The sequence below is a fragment of the Palaemon carinicauda genome, chromosome 18, assembly GCF_036898095.1.
Source record: "Palaemon carinicauda isolate YSFRI2023 chromosome 18, ASM3689809v2, whole genome shotgun sequence".
NCBI lineage: Eukaryota > Metazoa > Arthropoda > Malacostraca > Decapoda > Palaemonidae > Palaemon > Palaemon carinicauda.
Genome location: NC_090742.1, coordinates 19,735,913 through 19,757,535, shown reverse-complemented (window position 1 = coordinate 19,757,535; position 21,623 = coordinate 19,735,913). Strand labels below are relative to the sequence as shown.

The 21,623-nt window shown below is 38.5% G+C and overlaps 1 long non-coding RNA gene across 1 annotated transcript in view; it reads right to left on the bottom strand.

Moving 5' to 3' along the window:
* LOC137657686 (uncharacterized) overlaps window positions 1-21,623 on the bottom strand; it is a 38,334-nt gene that overhangs the window by 1,068 nt on the left and 15,643 nt on the right. The window contains exons 2-6 of the long non-coding RNA XR_011047185.1: window positions 20,388-20,714; window positions 18,811-18,974; window positions 4,673-5,012; window positions 1,470-1,641; window positions 730-900 (exon numbers count right to left, since the gene is read on the bottom strand). This is a non-coding gene — a long non-coding RNA (uncharacterized lncRNA). The remainder of the gene's footprint in view (window positions 1-729; window positions 901-1,469; window positions 1,642-4,672; window positions 5,013-18,810; window positions 18,975-20,387; window positions 20,715-21,623) is intronic.

Sequence of the window (21,623 nt, the reverse complement as noted above, 5' to 3'; positions counted from 1 at the left end):
TTTAGTTGATTTCATATAATTATGGCTGTACAGTACAGTAATGGCAAACAAACATTCAATGTTTAAGAGTGGGTTAATGAGACGGCCTTCCAAATGATTAAAATTATAGGGAAGCTTGTTAAAATGGCCAATTAATTTACTTCACACAATATAAGTACTTAAACAAGAGCCTACTTTTAATATACTGTAAACAAGAGCCTACTTTTAATACCAGGTGAAACTAGAAAGCCTAGATTTCCTCATGGAGTTTTACTGGTCCTAAAGCATTGACAAAGCCTAGATTTCCTCATGGAGTTTTACTGGTCCTAAAGCATTGACAAAGCCTAGATTTCCTCATGGGGTTTTACTGGTCCTAAAGCATTGACAAATTCTAGCTTGCGTAAAAATATTCATGTATTTTATAATACAAAAGAATTGTCAGTTACAAACTAAACTATCCCCTCAAACATTTTTTCAAAACCAATACCTATAGCCTTCTGATTACACCATGCGCAAAGGCAATGGGGGTAAACTCATCGATCTCAATTTTCATCCAAGCCCTCTATTATGTATGCAAGCTAGCAGGTTCAAGTTAGGTACAAAATCTTTTCTAAAACATTAATTCAACTAACTGTACAAGTTTTGTTAGATTTTTTTTTTTTTTGCCCAATGTTTCACTTATAGTGGCCAGTCAAAGCAAACAAGATTGGAATATAACTATCTGGGGAGCTTCAAAACAGAACTACATACCTTAATTCAGGAGGGTATTTTTCATACACTCCTCAGTTCACTCTTGCCATTAATAGATAGCCATTATAGCTTCCCTTCAGCTGCACTCACATTTCAAGTTTGAACCTTTGCCTCCAATCCCACTTCAAATTTTCCAAATTGGTGCTGTCTCAACTTCAATTTGAAGAGTAACTGAAATATTTCACTAATTTATAAATCCACACTAGACTGCTCCCTAGCTACATTAGCCAGTTCATATGATCCAAGTTCATAGAACAATAACACACTAGAGAGATACAAAATTTTTTTGACTTTCCATAAAGAAAACTTATTGAAGATGTGGTCAACACTAAAATTCCAAATGCATAGAAAATTACTCTGAAGTAAAAATATTAACTCTTGGAATTAAAGATTCAAGACACAAATTTATAAACTCAATTTGTAGATAAAACATTTGTTACAGCTTAACTTTAAAGCAAAATCAAAGTAAATTAATAAAAGATTTTCTGGTTAGTATATTTCAATTTCAGTATCAGTAAAGTTTTTCCTCCATCTACATTCACAACTGACATTGTTTCACTTCACTGTTCTTTGAGGCCTGACCAGAAGGCTTTACTAATAGTGAATTCATGTAACAGTTATTTCTAAGTATAAACAAATTGCACATACAAGAGATAAAAAACTAAGTAGTATGTTAACTATAGTAATATACGGATTTATTTTCCATGCACATCTGACAACTAATTTACAGTTTTATTTACCACTTCTCTTATCTTGCATCCTTCCTATGCGGCAGCAAAATTACGCTTTCCTTTACACCAGTGAATTGCTGCTTCTTTTAGCCAATTTAATAGTATTTACTGGTCATATTCACAAGTGTCAAATATTTTGGTACTGGACTTTGTCATTATTAATCTTCATAAACCTTTGCATCTGCAAATAGAAAAAAAATTACAGGAGGACTAAAGTAGGACACTTCAGTAGCTGATAATACACCTTGTATCACTAGGGACAGTTTATTATATAATCAAATTACATTGAATTCACATCAAGTTAGCATTTCAATTGCTATCTCGAACACCTACAGTATAGTATTGCATTTATTCATAAGAAAATGAGTCTTCGAATACACATTAACCACGAAGGGAAACCAGCACGTAATGCATATGTTAGTGTATTTTTTAGTGAATGGTATATGAAAATAGGTAGATAGAACATAACCCATACAAAAATTGGTAGAACATAGCCCATACTAAAATAGGTACATTGGAAACAGCCCATACAAAAACAGGTAGACAGAATATAGCCCATACAAAAATTGACACTTGGGATGTAGCCTTACACTGGAAGACTCCAAAATTTTAAACAGTGCTGTAGGAAAGTCTTGAGAGGATAGTGTATGGTACTAATTCTGGGCTTGAACATTTTTTTCTATTACTTGGTAATCAACAATTGGACAAAAAGTTTCTCTATATTTATATTTTGGTCAATTACAACGCTTACATTACTTCGATTAGTTTAGGTTTGATGACAACGGGGCTAACGCAATGATGAACATAAATTATCAACTCCTATTTAGTTTAAAATTTCAAGAAATTTCTAAGAAATAAAACAATGCACCTTGTTTCCAAAGGAATGGATATTATTCCAATTGTAACTATTGGGGTACAAAATTTACAAAGGGTCTTAACACCACCAGAAAACTACAGCCATTTGAATGGCTGGCTTTCAAGTAAATAGTAGCAAAATGAAATACAAATCAGATTCTAGGAAGCGTCCAACTCCATGAATAATGACATCTAGTCCCAATGCATATTTTGTGTCCTACTACCGAACAAAATTATCTTTACAAGCTGAAAATCAAATGTCAAAATATCAGTGCTTGTAGAGATGACAAATGCTTAAGAGCTAAATTCTTGTCAAGGCTCACATCATAAAGGGTAAAAAAAAAAAAAAAATAAACATTTGGAAAGTAAATTGCATTTTCCATAATATATAAACCCAAGGACTTTAATAGTAGTAGGATTTCAGCAAAGCTGGAAACCAAGATTTTATGAGGTGCCTAGTTATAGGCGGGTGGCGGGGTAGGCAGACTCCAAGAGGGCAAGTTTGGGATGATTCTAGTGTCACTATCCGCTGCGACTACGCTCTTGTTGCTTTACTTTCATGCCAGGAGATGGTTGCAACTCCCTATACCTAACAACAAATTGCAGCCTGGAGTGAATGGCGGGGTTCTGAGTCTTCGTTATGAATTCAGGCACTAAGGAAAAGGAGACTTTCCTTCAATTGTCAGAATGTATTGAAATACAGTGTGAAAATTTATGATTTCATAAACCCGTTTATGCTGAAGCCAAGGCTAGTAAGAAAATTTTTTAAGGTTCATATAGGTTCTTCATACTAATGTCATGCAGATGAAAAATAACAGTATTGGGGTCAGGGAGGAATGGCCTATGGCCTCTTGAGAAAAAGACAAACGAGTGCCATCAGGATTGCTAAAAGGTTGAGGGGATAGCACCATATAAAATGTTGACTAACCCTTGGTTCTATGCCCTAAGTCAAGGTGAAGGAGCGAGGCCACACAGTTTAATCAATTTAATTATAAACAGTGGCTGGCACCATAGGACCCACTAACATCTCTTACAAGTGAGCACGAATGAGCGATAAGAATCAAGCACGTAAGGGTGCCATGTAGTGAGCATTTAACATCGAAAAGAGAATGATGTCCTTTTCCATGCTCAATAGGGAACACGAAGGTCTCGCAGAATCTCCATGCTCAATAGGGAACATGAAGGTGTCGCAGAATCCACACAAGATTCTATTGGAGAGCAATTGCTCCAATAAAGATGCGTAAAATGTGGGCATGTAATAGCACAATCCAAGGTTTCTATAGGAAGCATGCAGGCTAAAATGAGACCGCCTAGGATAAATATCAAATGAAGTAGAGTCTTCGCTGAGAGGTAGATCGCCTAAGGGAGTACTCAGGGTTCTCACTCAACCTCTGAGGCTGAATTATTTGCATTCGTAGATAATCAAGTTGAAAGTAGTGGACTAGGTGGAGGGGGAGGCTGAGGGCACTATCTGGTTTTACCCATCAAAAGTGCTCCTTGAGCTGCTAAGGAGATAATTGTAGCAGGTGAGGATCTGCCATCAACTGTATCTTACAAGGTCTTTGGTAGGCTGGAAGGGTTCGCATTAACCACCTCTGCGGGCCTGCAGAAGGGTTGGCGGCAGAGGAAGCTTTAGAATAGTTAGAGCCAACATAAGATTCTCAGCTGAAGAGGTGCGCCCTAACCTTAAGGACTGCCACTCTTTCCTTGGGGTGTATTCTCTCGTCAAGAAGTTCTCAAAAATTATCAAGCCACTCACTGGTCTGGGGGGAAGAGATTTACAAGGAGATTTGGAAGCCTGACTACCAGAGAAGGGGAGAGGAGTTTTACCGGGACCAGACTGAGAAAAACCTTGGAGTAGGAGTATCTCTCCCTGTTTCGATCCTTCTAATCCCATGCTGAAGCCACTACTATGATTGCCTCATACATTCCATGCAAGGAATTACTCTTTACTGTCATATCCTCTGGAAAATGGGCCCAATTAATGCAGATCCAATGAGCTGCTGCTCATGAACAAACACATTAACAGCCAGGTTTTTTTTACATCATCAAAAACACCCAGTCACATTGAAAAAGTTATTACCCAAGTTAAGTTACACCAAGAGTACATCTCTATCAATCTGTGGCATAAATCAAAGTTACTCAGTGAGAGCAAAGGGAGTGCAGCTTATCTGCCAACAAGTAATAATTATAAAATCTCGACTGCAGAGATTTGTTTCAATTAAATTATACTCCTATTCAAAGACAAGGGCCTGTATCTGTAAGAACAGTTTTCTATCAGGCTTAAGTGATGAAGACGAGTTTTTATTTGCAGGAATTATTTTTTTCAAACAAAACAGAGCAATAAATATATTCACCTGGAACAGAAGTGGAAGTAAATAAGACATGGTTCCTCATTCAAGCAGTCACCAATTCCCAACTTCTTCTGAACTTTACCTACTGTTTCCTTCCCTTCGTTGTATTTGCTGTTCATAGCACATCAAGAATTGACGACACTTCCTTGCCATCTAATATAGTCCTCATGTTTTTCCATCTTCCTTCCAATCTTATAGTTTTCAAATCATTTTCTATCCTACCAATAGCCTGCAGATGGTAAATTTAGTAAAATCTTATAATACTGGATTTCGAACTAGTGCTGCACAAATAATTGTCAGTCATGTTGCTAGCAGAGGAGATCAGTTCAAATTAGCACCATGCCTGAAATTATTAATAAGGCTTATATTAGTCTTGGCTATGTGACATTTAATCCCAATATAATCACTTCAGTTAATTTTTTTTAAAATTTGATAAAGGGTTACAAAAATACTTTTATCACCGATATGTAATTTTTATGCCATCTGCTAGTTATATTGAGTTTAAACTCATGTACAGTCTCCAAAATGCAGATTCCTCTTTAATAAAAAAAACTATGCAAATGAGAAACTTAAAAATTAAAATATTGCTATTTACTATCACTTTATTTTCCAAGTAGTGCCGTGTACTAGCAATTTGATTTACTTTACCCAAATTTTATAGATTAATCCATGGGTTATACTCAACATAACCAACAAGTTTGGTCAAAATCAGTACTTTAATTTTTCTGTTTAGGTTCTCACACAAACTAAGAGACGGGTGAATAAACACCCTTCACATAATCTTTGATTTTGTTGAAGACATTCAAGAATTTCATAATTACTCATACTATATAGATATCTTAATTGCATAAGCAAAATGGCAATTTTTACTATGCTTTTATTTTTACAAATTTTCTAAAACTTATGGTTTTTTTTTTTTTTTATAAAAATTTTTCAAACTGCATAAATTCTACGGGTTTTTTGTTTAAATTCACAAATTTTCTCAGTTCTGATTAATGCTAAGTGTTATTGGAATTCCACCCATAAATTTATTAACAAATCTAAATTTATTAGCCTACTGTACTTAATTCCTTAAAAACATATATATTTCAACCATTTCCCTTTGCCTAGTGATGCGATATTCTAGATTGTTACGTGCTTCATAACCAATACAGATTTGACACGGCAGTTCATGTCGCCCACTTTCATAAAAGATATAAAAAAAATTGATACATTCAACTTTCCTAATTAAGAGGTACATATAAATGTGAAATGGCCACCTTTAGGTGAATGAGAATACTTCTATTTTTCAGTTAAAATCAAAAGTTCAGACTTTTCACGGCAAGATTTTAAATTCAATTTTTCAATATCAAAACTTATCCTCAATCTGGGTTTATCTTGCATCTGAAAAGCATTTGGCAAGTATTTGAATAAGAAATTTAATGATACAAAATTTCTACTTTAAATTGCCTTCTCCCTTAGCATATAAATCCAGGACTCAATGATTCATGCTCATTTTATTGAGATTCAAAACCCTGAAAATTATTAGCATCTTTAGAAACAGGATCCGATTTAAATACTGTATAAAAAAATTCCAAAATTAAACTTTCCTTGCATGATTATTCAAAGGATAGGCTACTCTCATTCAATCAGGATTTTGCTCATGTTACCAAAGAATTTGCCTACAAGGTTTCTAACTTTCCTACTATTTTCTTTCATCATTAAAAATAAATATGTATACTACATATATCAAAATATCCAGTAAAACTTAGAGTATTTCATATGCATTTCTTCATTCTAAATATCATGATGGCTGTAATGGCAATCAAGTACCCTACATTTAAGAAGGGGCTAGAGTTAAGAAATGGAGTTTCAAGGGCTTGATCCAGCCAAGTGATTTAAAGTCTAAAGGAAGACAGGACAGTAGATTAATTTACCTTACAGAAGATTTTGAACAGTGAGAGCTATGGACCATTATTGCCTCTTATAGGTCATATTCTGAAAGTAATTTACAAATTTTGAAGTGCACTCCATCAAGACACTAGAGTGGAAAGAATGTCAAAGTGTACAAGAAATATCGGTTAGGACCATTTTTTCTTTACAAGTTAAACAGACAATATCCTCACATCAAGATAATTGTAAAACAAAAAAATAGACACCAGCCCCTCCAACTGGCTGCTACTCCCAGCATGCAGGCAATAGTTAGTTAATTAAACAAAGAAACCTCAGTTGGTATATAAAGGGCCTCTCAAGAGTGTCCAAGCTGTTAACATTTTCATCTTTTAGCTCATAAGCTGTAGGATTATATTAATAGCCAAGCTACAACCGTATTTGGAAAAGTGTAAGATTATATTACTAGCCAAGCTACAACCGTATTTGGAAAAGTGTAGGATTATATTACTAACCATGCTACAACCGTATTTGGAAAAGAAGGATGCCCAAGTCCAAGAGCTCCATGAGGGAAAACAGTCCAGTGAGGAAAAGTGAAATAAGAGAAATAAATAAAAAGATCATACGAAAACAATAAGAACAGTAAAAATGTTAAAACATCTGTTATATATAAACAACAGTACGGTATTTAAAGATACTTCTGTTGACCTGATCAACAAAAGCATATGGGATAAGTTTGAATTTCTGAAGTTCCACCAATTTAACTGCCATATTAGAAAGAGCATTCTACAAACTGGTACCAGCTGGAATAAAACTTCTAAAATTATTTAAGAGTATTTAGCCTTATGCTGAAGAAGCTAAGACTGTTAGAATTAACTGCATACATCCAGATCTAGAACAAGGAATTACCGCAAGTTTTGTCCAACGAACTATGATGAGAGTGCAGAAGACCAGTCAGTTAATTTATACACCTAAAAAGAACAATGCTCCAAACAAGGTAGAGGTAGAATGAAAATTCAATTTCCAAGATAAATTGATTAAATCTTAACTCTCAATAGCCAATTTTACATACAATTAAAACAATTTCAATCGAGAAGCAAGCCTAAAAGTTTTGTCGTTAGGGGTCAACTTCATACTCCATAATTTGCTCCTTGTGCAAGTACCATTAAGGTTCAAATTGATACCCCATAATTTGCACGATGCATTACGTTAAGCTAGATATCTACTTAGGGCTTCAGTGGCCTTAAGTCTACATTCAGATGAAATTGTTGAAAATAGTATCATCTGCATAAGCAACAAGGTTTTTTCCCTAGATCAATCGTGGTATACATATGAAGCATAAGTAGTGAGCCTTGAACACTACTAATACACCAGATATTAAATTTATATATCCACTATGGTGCCCATCAATAGCTACTCTGTGAACTATTTCAGTACTTAAGTAAAGGGATTTTGACGAAGGAAAAATCTATTTCTGGGGAGAGAACTGTGACGCCCGGTGAAAAAGTCCTTCTTTACACTTTTTCTGATATAAATCTTCCAAATATACCAGAGAAAAATAAAAGCGTGGGCGTCGTGTATACATCAGGGGCGTGTGAAAACCACTATTCACAGGCTGTCTTCCATTTAGATAACTCCTTCATCAAAGGAAAGGGCCGTAACAAAGGCCCCAGAAACCACACTTGGACCACGCCACCGTCACCTACACGAGCGCCCTCTAGGTCATCCTTCTGCAAGAACATATGGCTTGGCAAGGAAAGGGTGGGTCCGTACAAAAATATCTGGGAAGGGTTTCACCGGGCGTCACAGGTCTCTCCCCAGAAAGAGATTTTTCCTTCGTCAAAATCCCTTTTCTGGGTCGACCTGTGACAGCCGGTGAAAATGTACCAGAGAATACCTTCCAAGCCCAATAAAGTAATAACATAATGAGGAGAATACAAACACCATGTACGACAATAATATAATATAATAATGTAAGTAAACGTCCAATTACCAACAAGCCAAACGACATAGGGAACGTAAGGCTAAATAACTATGACGACAAGGAATCAACAGTGTGTCGAAACACAAAAGGCATCAAACCTTACATGTCTAAGCATATCTAAACATTAAAGGAATGGTAACTACAATAACAGTTAAACCATAGGAATTAAACATGGCAAATATCATAGGGCTAACGAACTACCCAGGAGTGGCGACGTGGTGTGAGTGGCGGGTAGGAGGGAGAAGAGAAGAGATGAAAGAAAGGAAGAAGAGATTAATGGGGAGAGATAAGACTCCCCACTGCCATCGTCGGGTATTTAAGGGCCTGTAAGATCTTTAGATAGTGGCGTTTGACAACCATAGGGGATTTCCAACCCGTATATTTCTTAGAGTCATCAAAGTCCCTGTTCTGGAAGTGATTGATGGAGGTATCTACTGACCATATATCATGAGCCTGGGGAAATGATTCCGGATTAGTATGTTTAATGAAGTAGAGGATTTGTTGCCTGATACCGTGAATGGAAATAGTACCTCCTTGTTCCCTGATAACCAAGGGGCCAGACGAGCGGGTGGCAGTTCTAGCTAAAAAGGCCTTGAGAGTAGTGACTGGACACAGAGAAAGGATCCTGGGGAAGAAGAATAATCTTCCGAGGGGAGCACCTATTTTGCGGATCCTCATTTTTAGCTAGGAAAGCTTTGTCTGGAGAAAGGAGTACTTCGGCTGAAGGGAGAAAATTATGTTTTCCGGGTTTCGTGAGAGAGCTGCTAGTTCTGATATTCCATCACCTGAGGCCAAAGCCGTTAGAAATAAAGTCTTCCTAAGAAGAGTGATATAAGAGCAGGATTCATTGTCCGTGTCCGTCGCAAGTTTGAGGACACCGTTCAGAGACCATGAGTCCTTTTGTGGCCGAACCGAAAGTCGAAGCCTAGCACATGTTTTTGGAATAGATAAGAAATAGGAATCAGCTAGGTTAATGTTAAACCCAACAAGGAAGATCATCTTCAAAGCTGACTTGATGGTGGTTAAAGTGCTATCTGTTAGGCCTTTGTCAAATAGGAACCTCAAGAAAGAGATGGCTAAATTCGGAGACATACGAGTATGGTCTGAACTCTTAGGAAATCTGCTAGTTCTTAACGGCCAAATCATATTGGCGAATTGTCGAGTCCCTTTTGTCCGATTCGATGAAGAGAACGTTTTCTGGGTCAATGTTCGCGTCTCTACGAGCTGCAAACTTCATGTAGTCCACAAAGTTAGAGTTTTGGCTATCCTTGAGTAATCTGACACAGTGAGTTTGGATTACTTGGGTCAGTTTGGGGAACGGGATCCGGAAGGGATGGAGTTACAACTCGAGGAGGAGAGGAAACCAACTGTTCTTTGGCCAGTGAGGTGGTACTAAAGCCACTGGCCCCCGGAAGGAGCGTAGTTTGTGTAAAAGTTTCATTAGAAGATTCACTGGGGGAAATAGGTAAATCTTCTTCCAATGGTTCCAATCCCGGGTTAATGCGTCCATGGCATAAGCCTGAGGGTCCAGGGTTGGGGTCACATAACAAGGAAGTTTGTGATTCATCCGAGTTGCGAATAGATCTACCTGGAGGCCCGGAACCAGCCTGAGTATCCACCGGAATGAAATTATGTCTAGAGACCATTCTGACTCCAGTGGTTTCGTCCTGGATAGTGAGTCCGCTCTCACATTCTGGACTCCCGCTAGGTGAGTTGCTGACAGGAACCAGTTCTTTTCTGTTGCCCAGGCGAAGATAGTGACCAGGATCTGATCAGGTTGGGTGACTTAGATCCTCCTCTGTTGACGCAGTGTACTACGTCTGTGCTGTCTGACACTATTCTGATGTGGGTCGACCTCGGGGGAGAGTGTCTCTTCAGGGTCAAGAACACTGCCATGGCTTCGAGAACATTGATATGGGACTTTCATGGCGGGTGACCAAGAGCCCTGAAACATCTGATGTTCGGAGTAATCCCCCCATCCACTTAGAGGCGCGGCTGCATGGATGTCACTTGTAGAGATGGGAATTGTTGAGTAACTGATTTGGAGAGGTTCTTCGGTTCGGACCATGGGCGTAGTCTCATTTTCAAGACGGGATCTTCGAGACCTTGTCTCTTAAAGGTACTGTAGCTCTTTCTCCAAACTCGATTGATGTCTGAGTTTGGCTTTTAATAGGAGATCTGTTACTGAAGTGAATTGGAGAAGGCCGAGGATTCTTTCTAAGGCTCTTCTGGACACCTGTTTGTGTTTGAGAAAATTCTTGATCTTGGAAGCTATTCCTCTTACCTTTTTGGAAGGGAGAGACAACGTGTGCTTCGAAAGGTCCCACTGAATGCCTAACCATTCTAAGTGGCCTGATGGTTGCAGGCGGGGCTTTTGGCGATTGACCCGAAATCCCAGGTTGTCGAGAAATCGAAGTACTTCCTTCGTAGCTCTGTTGCCTTCTATGGCCGACCGGGCCCAAATAAGCCAACCGTCCAGATAAACAAAGATCTGTATCCCTTGGTTACCGAGTTGATCTAACACTGTCTTTCCCAGTTTCGTGAATATCCTGGGATCAATGTTGAGGCCGAAGGGCATGACTTGAACGCAAAGGCTTTCCTGCCTAGGTGGAAACCCAGCTAAGTTGACAAGTTTCGAGCTATAGGCACATGATAATAGTCGTCGGTAAGGTCGACAGAGGTGGCGACGGCCCCACGGGGAAGTAAGGTCCGTACCTGAGAGATAGTCAACATCCGGAAGTTGTCGCAGAGAATGTAAGAGTTTAGCTTTGACAAGTCCAGGTCCACTCTCAATGCCGACAAGCCTTTCTTCGGAATTGTGAAGAGGCGGCCTTGGAACTTCAGTGATCGAACCCGTTTGATTGCTTTCTTGAACCCGTTTGATTGCTTTCTTCTTGAGTAACTCTGTGGTGTACTCTTTCAGGATGGGAGTGGATTTCTGGGAGAAGGTCACTGGTGGAGGAGAACCTTGTGGCCATTTCCACCTCAAACCTTTAGAGATTATGCTATGAGCCCACGGACCGAAGGTCCAATGGTCTCGAAAGTGGTAAAGTCTCCCCCCTACTGGGACCACCTCGTTGTGAGGGAGTGAATCTAGGTCCTTTCCTTCCCCGAGCCCTCTTTTTCCTAGGTCCGCCTCGATGGCGGAACTGTCCTCTACTCCTGTAGCTTCCTCTCTGGTGTCCACGAAAGGAACCCGAGGGTTTGGAGCTAGGGTTGTATGCAGGCGAGGACATCCAAACGGGGTTGGGTTGTGTACCTGAGGAATCAGTGAGGTAGACCACCTGATGAGGGGGATTCGGATGCAGAGACGTCGAATCAGAGGAAGACTGTGATGACGAGTGGGTAACCGACGATTGATGGCAATGACCCCGGTTCGTCTTGTAGAGGGTAAATCTCTGCTTCTTCTTGAAGAAAGGTTGCTTTTGGTCTTCGACCTTCTTTTTGGTAGTGAGGCCCCGCCTCACCTGCAATTTTGGTTTCCTCTCGTATTATCTTGTAGAACCTTGTTCACCTCCTCCTGAGGGAAGAGTGTTTTACCCCAGCAGGAGGAAGCTATCAGCCTGTTCGGTTCATGTCTGATAGAGGCCTCAGACAGAACGTATTTCCTACAACTAACCCGAGCAGACCACAAAGCGTGTAGGTCGATTTGGTAGGACAGAGATAGGTTCTTCGTGAATATCCGAAACAAGGTCTCAGTGGGATAAATCGAGGCTAGGGACTCCTCGAGGTGGGGTCCGTCTCTTTGACATCTTGAATAGTAAGACCTGTCAATTTATACGTAATAGGCAAGGTAATAATGAGAGCAGTTGTAGATATGGCGTAGGCCCCATTGTGTGGGGTGAGCATGGAATTAGCGTACCCCCAGACCGACAAGATCCTGGCCCAGACAGCTTGGGCCTGCTCTTTAGGAAATATTACCGTTACCTTCGGTACCTTGTCTAACCTAACCAAGGCATGCTCTTTCAGACAGACAAATCCGTTGAATGGGAATTCTAGCCCCGGAGGGTAAACTCTAGGGCTTCTAAAGGGCGGACGCCCATGTCATCCCAAGTTATGGTACCATCTATATATGGGACATTTAAGGCAAATTTCTATGGGTTGTTTTTACCGAAGGAGGTTACTTCGACGTGTCTGGGGCTGTAGGGGGAGACATCAGAGTTCCTGAACGGATCAGATCTTTGAGCTCCGTCATAACTCCTTGGCTTGCCCTAGAATGTGTTGTATCTGCTCTTTAACCCTATCCCTGATCAGGTCGGCGGGGAAGGAGGGATCCTGTCGAAGCCCTGGACTTATCGGACTTCGTCTTTTAGCAGTCACGGTTTTATGCAAGGTAATATGAACATCAGGATCCTTTGAGGGTCCTAGGCCGGTGACGCAGATAATGGCAAAGCTGAAGGCTCAAAACTCATTACCACCTACCTGCTCATCCATGGGTTCGACGTCCAACCCTAGAGAGGACACGCCGAGGAGATGGGGTCCACCAGATGGAGCATTCCTTCCAAATCTTGACACCAAAGGGCGGAGAGCCGCTCTTGCAGCCCGGAGAGAATCATCATCATCCTGAAAGAAGTGAGGGGATTAGTGATGAAGGAGAAGACCGTTCTCAACAATAAGCGATGTATACATAAATCAAGAACAAATTAAATCGTCGCCAAAGAATACCAAAACGAAACAATTTAGAACCAACTTACATCACCGTTCAGGAGTAGGGAGAACAGCTCATAGGAGAGCGTGCATGACTCCAGGAACCATACCATGTAGGCGGACCTTCTGTAAAAGAAAGGAGACAAGTCTGGATGTTCCTTGAAACTCTGGTTAGTGATCCTATTCACAGGCTGGGATCAACCAAATTATCTATAAACAATAATACATATGTACATGTATATATTTGTACATGTATATAATACATATGTCTATACTTATGCATATATTTAATTATATATATGTATATACAGTATATGGATAAATATCCATACAACCATGTTCAAATAGAAATAAATTTCTACTCCATACTTGGGATCGAACGCTAGCCCCTTCTAATGAAAAAGCCAGGTCGAAACCAACCATGCCATGAGAGGCCATTTACTGTTCCTTGAGACTCTGGTCAGTGAACAGATGAATCAAAAGAAATAAATAACATTAATTATGTGTGACTAATATGGCTTTCATAATTGTTAGCTAGAGCTACAAATTGATATACTAAAATCCAGTAACCACGTAACATGTAACTATAAACCTCATTAAAATAATGTTAACCCCGGTTCTGAACGTCTGAGTGATCTCTGCTGACACCGGAGATCCGGTGACAAAGGTCCGTCATAGTGAAAACGTGAACATCAGCGTTAAGATATTAACCTCAAAGCTGAACGTCTGTGTGATCTCCGGTGAAGCCAGAGATTTGATGAAAAAGGACAGTAATAATGAAATCGTGATTAATCATGAAAAAAGGTTCGTGTGCATAAGGCCGAAGCTGGAGTCTGAGTGCCGGGTTTCACCGTTGCACTCCAAATATCTGACTAGTTCCCAACCCAATGAGTATCCATTATAGCGGAGTATAACTCAAGGCGGTGTAAGTTCGAAGAGAACGGAGCTACGGGTGTCGGCATAAAGCGATCCCAAAATAATGACTCATACACTAACGGAACTTATTAATAATGCTAGCTATATTAACAGTAACCACATCAATAAAACGTAAATACCAACAAACGTAATATCATAAAACCGGAGAAGAAGCGGAGGTAGGAATAACTCGTGATCGTATAAAACGGAAAACGGGAAATCCACCTCTCCTTACTGGAGCTTAAGAAAGAAAACGAGAGAAAGGGTAACTCGTAACTGTAGTAACAGAAAACGAGCACTCCATGCTCACGCTCTCATGGTTACATTATAAAGAACCAAAATCACACAATAATATGATAAGAATATTGATAAAATTATAATAACCAAGAACGAAGAATAACGACAATGTAACAAAAAAATATAAAGATATAGTCTAAAACGAGCACCTTCCCGAGGCGTGTACGTAAACTATAACAAAGGCAAGAACGTTATTTTTCGTTCGTCCAAATTGGACTTGCTAGCAAAAAAAAATACCATAGTAAAAACAATAATAAAATAATGATAATAAAAATGGTCATAAAACGTAAGTGATATAACCTAGATGACAGAGTACCAGATGGGCAATATTAACTTGAAAAACTATCGAAGCGAACAAGGCCAAAATGGCTGCCGTCACCGAGGAAGGCCAAGCCGCTTCCAAAATTAAAATCCACATTACTGGAAAGAGAACAAATGCCCGGTACTGAAAAAAACTGTCAAAACAAACTATGGTACTTAACATTGGTAAAGGTGAAGTAGCAGCGTCAGTCATGATGAATTAACGACAAACACTTGAAAACACCGAAAGCACAAAAAAATTACGACTATGCGGGCAAGTCCAAAACAGAAGGATGACCTAGAGGGCGCTCGTGTGGGTGACGGTGGCATGGCCCTTCCCTTTGATGAAGGAGTTATCTAAATGGAAGACAGCCCGTGAATAGTGGTTTTCACACGCCCCTGATGTATACACGACACCCACGAGGTGCTCGCGCGAGGGTAGTAACCTCTGCATTCCATGCTTTTATCTTTCTCTGGTATATTTGGATTTATATCAGAAAAAGTGTAAAGAAGGACTTTTTCCCCGGCCGTCACAGGTTGACCCAGAAATTCAATTTTGCCAATAAAAGATCCATTTATTCCCTTCAGTTTCAAGTTTGAAAACTAGGACCTCATCGACATTTCAAAGGCAGCACTAAAATTTTGGCCAATCGTAAGACCTTCCTGATGATAGTAAAGTGATACAGTAGCTGTAAAGTATTGAAAGTTCAAGTGGAGGAAGGCATCACATTAATAAAGGCCTGTGATAGCCAAACAGCAAACTAGGGTATATTCTACCTTTGGCTTAACATTTAAGAATTTTCCCAACAAAATACTTTTAAATGTGGGAACTACAGAAATTGGCCAGTAATCAACACCGCTAGAACTACTACAAACACATTTACCTAATGAAGTAGCTTTAGCAGTTCTCTAACTTGTAAAAAAAAAAATTACAACTTGGTAGCTAAGAAATCGGCTGGCTTTGGGAAAAAAAAAATTCCTTTGGGTAAACACCTCCTTAACATCCAAACTTATTAATTCTGCTTCAAGAAAACAGGAATGAGAGTTTCTCACTCTGCCTATAGCCAAACATCCTCCAAAGGAAGTTTATTTTCCTTTGTACATCAAGTGAGCAATCTACTTTAAGCAAAGGAGGAACTCAATGTCTACAAATTAGATAACAGATCTGAGAATAGCCCACCATTTATTGTTCATGGGTTTTACTAGAAAGGGTTTTTTTTTCAAGTCAATTTGTATTCCATTAATGCTTCAAAAGCGGAGAACTGTATAGCTCCTCTGTTAAATGACTAGCCTTACATTCCTCAAATAAGTGCATCTATAATCCTAACTTCACCATGGTTTGTCATTCCCTCTGTATTTCAACACTAAAAGGGATATGCCGTTTGATTGTGTACAGCAGATTTTCACTCGAAGAGAACTGAAAGCTCTACCCTTTACTCAACTGAACAATTCAAATGCAAAAGAGCACTCAAAATGTCATTCCAGCCTACTTACATATTTTATCTACAGCTTACAAGATTACGACATCCAGCAACAGGCTGCTCAGTCCTGACAAAAAAAAAAAAAAAAAAAAAAAAAAAAAAAAATGCCATGATTAGTCCAACTGGAGGACCCGCCTTGCTATTTAAAAAACTAATGGTAGTCTGTCTATCCTTGGCCCTAGAGTTTACTGGACTTGCAAGTAGCCTTACTTAGATTTCCTCAGCCTGATTCAGAAGTCCAAAGCTTACAAGACATGGCAATCAGTAGAAGAATTTAACCACTCCCCAGGCCTTTCCATCATCATGATGTATCATAACCAGTAAGAATCTACTATAGAATCTTCAAAGTTGGGATTATAATAGATGGAACACAAAAGTAATGCCTGCCACAAACTTTTATGACCTGAATCTCATGTCATTAACATTTAAGAGTAGAGTGCTCAATCCAAATATACACCACCATTTCCCTTATGAATGGCATCCTATTTCAAAAGCATTTGTTTCTAAAACATGTAATAAGCAGCTCAGATAAGCAGGCTACCTCAGTTTAGATTTAAGTTTCCGAGCATAATATAATTTAAGTGAGGAAACTAGGGTGTAATATTGCAATTTAGTCACAAATTTTGCAACATAATTGATGACACTGACAAAGTCTAGGACGTACTAGTCCGGGATTTAGTATTTAAAATAAAAAATACTGTACTTTAAAACAAAGTACAATAAGGGCAAAAACAGTATGTAATGACCACACACTAAAAAACGAATAAAGAAAATGTAAAAAAAAATAGGTCTACAATGTGTGTGCGCACACTGCAAGGCTTTGTACCCTCCGTAATACCCACGCCATACAGGAGGATTAAGGAACCTAAGGAAAATACAACTTGCAGATAAACCACCAGGCATCCATGGCCCTTCTATTAACCCAGCCCAACAGTTTAAGAACGTTCCTTAGAATTTGTGTCGTCCTCCCAGTAGAGCTGCATTCCATTGCTCTCTTCCAACCTTACCAAATGGGAAGAAGCCATTATACAATTACAGTACCTAATCACAAGTGAAGAAGAAATTTGCTTGCTGTAAGATGTACAAGGAAAAGGAGAAAGTAATAGGACAGACTATTTGGTGAATGTCCAGGCAAAGGAAAAATGAGCCGTATCCATTGAGGGGTCCAATGTTGCACTACATGGCACTCCAGCACAAACAACTAAATAGCGATAGTTCTTAATGGGTGGCTGGTGCCTTGACCAACCTAGCTGGGGTTAGGAAGTTAAGCACAAAATCTAGCGCTTAGATCAATTTCACCCACTGTTCAATTTTAATTTAGACTAGAAATCAATTTGGACTGCAACCCCCAAAGGACCCGCCCCCAAAACGGGACCGTATTCTAAATTACTAAGAAATATGGAGATACAAATGGATGTTCAAAATATCCAAACTAAACCACACCTTAACCATTAAGGGTAGTATAGACATAAAAGAATGGTTATTGCAGCTTCCTTTCAACCAAGAGTTGCACTCTTTAGTCTTTGGTTTTACCTTCATTCCTACGTTCTTCCATAGAGCCCAATCTTTTAACTTTTACTTTAAGCACAAGACAAATTCATAGATAATTTGTATTTTTCCCTAACTAAAGCAAACCTGGAGTTATTTATTATGGATATTCTTTCGACAAAGGGGGATGGTAGCCAATTACACTTTTTTGGTGCAAGGTAGCAACCCCAGGGGGTGACTAAGGGTACCAGCCATCTGTATATGCACTCATGGAATGGTGAACTAGTAACTTTCTCTTAGGCTTGAGCAGTGGTTCTATTTTCTCTCTTCCTCAAGGTTGCCTTAGACATTGACGAACATTGCTGTTTACGCTGACTTTTTATTATCAGGCGTGATTGTGCTTCTTCATTGATGCTCCAATGCAAACATGCCTCCATGACGTCAGTTAAAACCAACCCACGTTCTTTGTGTCTGCCCTATAGGGGGCGTCATTGCGAACAAATCTCGCCTTGTGAAGAGTGTAGGGAGTGGTCTGCTTCCCAGTGGAAGTAGTTTTGGCAACGATTCTTAACATTCTTAATGTTGCTAAATAGCTACCTTGCCATAGCAGCCAGTCCATGTACCAAATTTTATAAAACCATATAACATGTTATACCTTACAAGAACAACATGGCAACTGCAATATTCATTGGACTATTTCTGTCAAGTAAACTAACACTACAATACTGTATTAGGGATGTTAGCTTCATAAATTTCCAAATATATAAACTCAAATGCATACTCCCAAATACTAATAAAAGTTTCTTAAAACAAACTTACATTTAATAAGAAAACACAAATCAGCTCTTTCAAATTTATAGATATACTAAAAATTTAATTATTATCCTGTTGAATTGGATAATTAAATTCATGGCCGACTGCTGGTTTAAATTTATTGTAATACTAAGCTGGCCGACAAGAAATAATAGTTCGACAAATTTCTAAGATTTTTCACCCTGTTGCAACTCCCTAAAATAAAATTCATAATTTTAGATGTTGAAAGATGGAAAATAAACATTAAAATACATAGATTTCACAGCAATTATAACTACAGTATTTATAAGTTTAAACAAGTTTTCCATGTACATCTGATAATACAGTAAATTCTTTTAAGATCTTACCTCGTCCTTCCTTTACACTTGTGAATTTCCTCCCATTAAGACACAATAACAGTATCCTACAAGTTGTATTCCTAGATTTCTGGTACAGTACTCTTTACAACTACTATACTGCCTACATATTCCTTGTGGTAGAGGATTCTTTGAAAATTTTAACAAACTCTCTCCTGGAAATAAAGGAAGAACATTACAATATGATTTTGCATATGGAAGTGTACACTTAGGCATTTCTGATACTACACCATTATGAATTTCCTATGCATTACATAAAATTGACGAGTGATTTAAGTGCTATCTAAGACACCTAGCCTACAGTGCTCTATTCACTAAGGAAAGCCTGTTGATGCCAGGTACACATTTATCATAAAGGGAGGCCTCATAAATCCCTACTGGCTACTGTATTATGCTTTCAGTAATGTTTATTAAGCAGGCGACGTAAAAAAAAACTGATAAGAGGTAATGTAACCCACCGCTGGCATAAATGCCAAACTTACCAGAGTTGTAGAGAGGAATTCTAAGTAATTTTGAATGGATCTACTAATTTCAGACTTTCTAGTCTGTTGGAACTAGATAACTGGATAAAACTTTACAGTATTAAGTTTTCAGAAGATCTAAATTTGAAAATTCAATTATGACAAAACAGAAATCATCTCCTCCTCCTATGCCTATTGACAAAGGGACTCAATACTATCAGCCGAGGTTCGACAAGGGGCAAAAAATATTGCAAGGAGGGTTGTACCCAAAAGTAAATAAGCTTCTATGGTTATATATTGGAGTCATTTCAAAGCAACACACATCTTCCCTGCAGGATAGTATATAATTCCAAGAATTACTTGAAAGTTTTTGGGTTCAAGAATCTTCAAAAAAAATTTCACAAAGTTATGAAAACTGCAGTCTTAAGGGGGCTGGCTGACTAGTGCTGGGTTTTCAAGGACAGGACTAACATTCATACCAATTAAGGTGACTTATGCCATCTCCAAACAGCATAGGTTTTTGCCCCTGACCTTCGGTTTTACAATGCTAGGCCGATTTATCCTGGAAACTTGTGTTTTTCAAATTCGATCTCCTCCCTTGATAACTAATATTAAGACCCGGGATTACTACCCCATATAGATCTGATGTAGACCTCCAATAAAATGTTTTTATCTTTAATTTTTTTTTTCTAGAAATGATCGAGATATGTTACTTTACTCATCATGTTCTTGGAATGCTCATAATTTTTTAGATGGATTGTATTCCTTTTGCAGCACCCAGAAAGTCAGTCAGTCTAAGATTTTGAAAAGGGGAGACACCATGTTCTCCCTCTAAACATCTTTTATAACACCTTTGCTTATGAAACACAGCAACCGTACTTGTCATTTGGGCACGACTCTGTACAATTGACTGGGAGAGCGCTACCTCAGAGAGTTATTTGTTTAAAGCAGCAAGGCAAAGACTAGTTACGGACTATTGCACATCAAGCAGAAAATCTATATATTTCAGGACAACAGAAAACATCCATGTGATTAAAACATTGGAATATCAGCTATATTTTCATAACTATATACACAGTCTTATAGAGCATGCAATAAAATACTCACCTAGAACAGAAATGGAAGTAAAGATGCAATTCTGCCTCCTTTTAACACTCATTAATTCTATCCTTTTTTCTGACCTTACTTCCTTGTTCATCCTTCAATCCAAGATATTAAATCAGCCTTTCTTGGCGCTTTCTTTACTAATGATGTTGCTCTTTTTTTCCAGCCATTCTTCTGTATTTAACAATTTTCTTCTCTTGCCAGTAGCCTTTTGTTACTCCATTCAATAAGATCATTTAAACATAGAACTCTACTGGCATTTAACTGCAGCTCAACTTATTATTCTAGTTATGTTGCTTGCAGAGAAGGAACTTCAACTTAACACCATACCTGAAAAAATCATTGCATTACTGTAATAAGGATTTCATTAGTAACAAAAATTCTGAATTGTGGCATTCAAGAATTAAACCACAGTAAAATTCAGTGCATATTCTTATTATTGAAAAATATGTCAAGGGTAACTAAAAACTGTCACCATAGAAATAAAGGATAAAGAAATTGAAAGGATAAAGTATAGAAAGCAAGAAAAAAAATGTGGCAAATGAAATTGAAAAAAAAAAATGACAACTTTTTTTAAATGATCATTGTATTGGAAATTACCCATGTGAGCTTTCCACTAAGGAAGCTGTCATTAAAATAAAGACAATGATGAATGATAAAAGACAATTATAGGCACTGAGGTAACCAGGGTAATTGACAAGCGGTAGCAAATTCCGAAAATTTCGAAGCAATAGCATAGAATTGAGGAAATTAGATTTGCAAACTAAACTAGTTGTCCATTATATTACAGGCTATGGAAGCTAAAACAAATTATGCAATTTGTGTTGTCTAGGTAGGAGTTAATATATGACAATGAACTCTTATCAACATATTGCAGGCCTTTGTACCAATCTGTACCCAGAACCAGTGTTGAGGAGCGAGCAACAAGGAAACTATCTGCACCCTAGAGTAGTCCATGCCTCTATTCAAATTAAGAACTATTGTACCAACCGTGTGTCACACAATTGTACATAATTATTTTGTATATATTATGCTTGTATCTGCGCTCTTCCCTCGCACTAAAAAGAACCTGAATGATCATGTCTCCGTTTTGCTCTGTAACTTTGTGTGTCTCTCGAACAGGTCATGTCCTGTTGCCTTGAGGTTTTGTATATAAAGAAGAGTGTTCCTTAATAAATAACTCAGTCGTTTCCAATCTGCCTTTGAGTTCACAACTCCTCTCTCGGCCCGTCACATTGG